The 3,869-nt window shown below is 36.0% G+C and overlaps 1 non-coding gene across 1 annotated transcript; it reads left to right on the forward strand.

Annotated features, from left to right (window-relative positions):
• Nucleotides 1-633: 633 nt before the first annotated feature.
• On the forward strand, nucleotides 634-720 carry TRNAY-GUA (transfer RNA tyrosine (anticodon GUA)). Its single transcript is given in 2 exon segments — nucleotides 634-670; nucleotides 685-720. It is a non-coding gene; the product is annotated as a tRNA-Tyr (tRNA).
• The last annotated feature ends 3,149 nt before the right edge of the window (nucleotides 721-3,869 follow it).

The raw sequence follows: 3,869 nt of genomic DNA on the forward strand, positions 1-3,869 counted from the left end.
CATAAAGTTTCGTTTTTGTTTGACCTTTTGAATTGTTTTGATTATTGGATAATTTCGCTATAAAAATGGCTGCAGAACTGAATTTTATATTTTAAATACAACCTTACATAATGTAGCATTGAAATACAGATAATACTTGCATTATGTGAGAGATCATTATAGCATATTACATTTTTATTTTATATTCTGTGTACATAATTAATTATTTAATTCTGATAGGAGTTTTGGGAGTGACGGGGCAATTTCAATATTACCCATGCTCTAATTTGTGTCCATCTAGTTGCAATATAGGTTTGAATTCCTTTATTTATAAAGGAAAAACAAACACTGAAAAAAAAATTGAGAAAATTAGTGGGGGACAGTGGGACGCAATGGCCAAAATGTTTTCGTGACCCCCATACTTCCGATATGTAATTATTAGAAATTGAATGTGTCAGTTCCTGAACTTATCACGTGAATCATGAGTTCAATCATACTAAGGAAAAAAAAAGTAATCACACACTTCGAGTTGTGTACTTTGATAAGTAGGTCACTACGTCACTACCTGTTGGGCAACCTACGTAATTAGATGACCTATTTACAGATGAAAACTGTTTCGGTTATGAAATTTTTTTGAATGAAGTATTTATGCAACCGTCGGTAGCTCAGTTGGCAGAGCGGTGGACTGTAGTGGTTAATTCAGTCATCCATAGGTCGGTGGTTCAAATCCGCCTCGACGGAACTTTTATGTTTACTTTTTTATTTTCCACAATTTCTTCAGTATTTTTGATGGGTCTTCTCCCGAATTTTGATATATAAACTCTACTAGCCACCTGAACTCGCCTGTCATTTTAAGAAACTTGCGAGCTGAGAAAAAAGTTTTCTAAAGTACATGTGAACAAAGACAACGATTTCTGTTTCTTCGACTCCCCCCAATCCATCTTAGGGATGATATAAGAAAATGATGGAAGACAATAGGGTATTTCTTCATAAAACCAACGAATATTCTTCCAGTCTTTTTCTTTTATAACTTATTTTTATTATTACTCTCTCGTAAGGTGTTCAACATCTTGAAAACTTATTGTGGCTTCTTTTGTAAATAGAATTTCCATATTAAAGAGAAAATCAACGTTCTTGGAAATAATAGAACAATATATTTTATTTAGCTTCCTTAAGCGTGGATATCGACAGCTGCGATGCTAATGGTGCCTTGTTTTCTGTCAAAGGGTGTACAGAATACCTCTTCAGCACCTCCGAATAACTTAACTTCAAGGAGGTTTGGTTTAAGCGCATCATTTTCTAGAAAATCCAATACTCGAATATAACTTGAGAGAAAAAATAGACAGTAATGGCAATGCCGTTATTGTTATTAAGCGAAACGTAAAAATTTAACAACTTGTTATTGTTCTTGCCATTCTCTAGGAGACTAAGTTATGACTGGAAAATGGACGTTTTGACTGGAATGCGACCTCATTATAATGATACTAGATTTTAATGACGCGAACAGTCATGAAAGATGAAAAAGTTAACCTTCTACCGAAACAGTACGGATTCAAGAAAAACATAAGAATTAATTGAAGACTTTTCTTATTATGAATTTAAACTTTAAAGTTCCAATTCGGACGCGTATTAAAATTCTTCAGCTGTTAAAAAAATAATGATAATAATTATGACATTTTATTAAAACTAATTTATGGTGAGAACCTTAAAAGATCAAATTCTCTTAAGAAGGTAGAAATTTTCATATGGTGGTGGGGACATCATAATATTTCTATGGCGTATCTTTCCTAATAACAAAATGTATAATAATGATACCTTATATTCAGAATAAGGTTTAAATAACAAACGCCGACATAGTTCTATTTAAAGTAGGCGAGGATAGCATGGTTTTTTCTCCCGAAAATTCGGGTTATTCGTCCAGCAAGCAGAAAATAAACCACAGACCATCGCAATTTACAGACAATATAGACGGAACAATATGGCCTTAGTTGCTAATGCTCCTAAAAAAGAACACCAATAATAACAAAACAACCTACTGTGGAATTGTCGTAGATTTCAACAAAATATTGAAGACATGAAGGCACTCCTGCAAAAACATGAAGTAGCCTGCTTTTGCTTACAGGAGACTTATCTAAAAGTAAATGATTAGTCCACCATGCGTAACTTTGCTGTCATTCGTAATGATGGAGTTATGGTTTCCCCTATTCGTGGAGGAATCTCTATCCTCGTGGGCAAACCCCATTTAAATCCCTGCTGCTTACAACCAGCAAACAGGTAGTCGCAACTCTACCGTACAGTGGGGCTTTTATAAATGATCTGTTCTGTCTATTTGCAAACTGAGACTGACATCCTCCAGAGAGACCATGATGATCTTGCTACGCAGTTGTCTCTCCCTTTCTTACTTGGGGATCTGAGTGGATATAAATTTCTCTGGGGATAGTGCTAACAACAATGAAAAGGGATGAGTCATAGACAATATGCTCACTGACAAGGACCACTCTCTTCTAAATGTGGGAACAAACACCTTCCCCTACATGCCTACCCGACCATTTTTCTGCCATTGATATTTCTATCTGTGGCTCTTCTCTCCTCCATTCAGTTACTTGAGAGATAGAGGAGAACCTGTATGGAAATGATCATTCCCTCTTGATAACCTTCTTTCATAGTGGAAGACCGTGTCTTCCTTTTAGGCTGTCCCAGTGGAAGATTAATCAGGCTGACTGGAATGCCTTCCAACAGTCAAACATTAGTCTATCAATGATGCACTCCCGTACATCACAGGAAGTACTGTCCGTTCAGCTGAAAGTGCAATTCCCAAAATATCTACCTGGTTTCTACTATTTCTCAAAACATAGTGCAATGCAGAATGCGCAGCAGCAAATATGGTACAAGCCTTGGGGTATATTCCTACGACATCACACACCACAGCTGATTTGAGAGCATTTAAGCACATGCACTATATCAAGTTATGTAAGACTTTAGAGCCAAAAGGAATTGCTGGTTCGTTTTACTTCCTCTATTACCCAATCAATCAGTCCTAAAGTGAGCTTGAAGAAAATCTGGAAAATGAAGGATAAAATGCACACCACTCATCGGTTCTGGTATTTAATGGATATACTATTGCAATACTCTTGGAAAAACATTCTATAATGTCCAGGAAACATTCATCCTCTTCTCCAGAGTTTCTGGTCCTTAAACGAAAAAAAAAAAAAAAAAAAAAAACAGATCTTAAGCCAAAGAGTGTTTACCCATGTAATAGGCCATTACATGGATTCACGAACTGGAAACAACTGTCATTCTTACAAAGGCAAGTGCTATTGGACCAGATGACATCCATTATGAAATGGATATCATTTGGTCCAACACCTTTATCCAAAATCCGTGGACCACCTGCAATTCCTATTCAACGGATTCTTCTTTCAAGAACAGTTTCTGGACACATTAGCGTAAAGTAACTGTTCTTGCTTTTGCTAAGACAGAAAATGATTATAAATTTCCAATAAACTACCATCTTATTGCACTGACCAGCTGCATACGTCTAGATTTAACCTCCTCTCCGGTATTTTATCTGTGAAAAATATTGGAGAGAAGTTTAAACCTAGTCTTACGTAGTAATAACAATCAAAAGATCATTTTGGACCATTTAATTCGATTGAAAACGTCGGTTCGAGATGCGTTCCTAAAACGAGAACACCTGGCGTCCATCTTCTTTGATGGGGAAAACGTGTAACATAACTTTGAGGTTTGGTATTTTAAAAAAATCTTTATAACCTTGGGTTAAGATTTCACCTTCCCATTTTTATTAAAAGATTTTTATCCTTTCGTTTTTCCCAAGTTCAAGTAGGATCCAATCTTCCTCAGCTTTTTGCCAAGAGGAGAGGTACCAAGGA

This window comes from Mastigoproctus giganteus, chromosome 13, assembly GCF_048544385.1.
Source record: "Mastigoproctus giganteus isolate SK-2022 chromosome 13, ASM4854438v1, whole genome shotgun sequence".
Taxonomy (NCBI): domain Eukaryota; kingdom Metazoa; phylum Arthropoda; class Arachnida; order Uropygi; family Thelyphonidae; genus Mastigoproctus; species Mastigoproctus giganteus.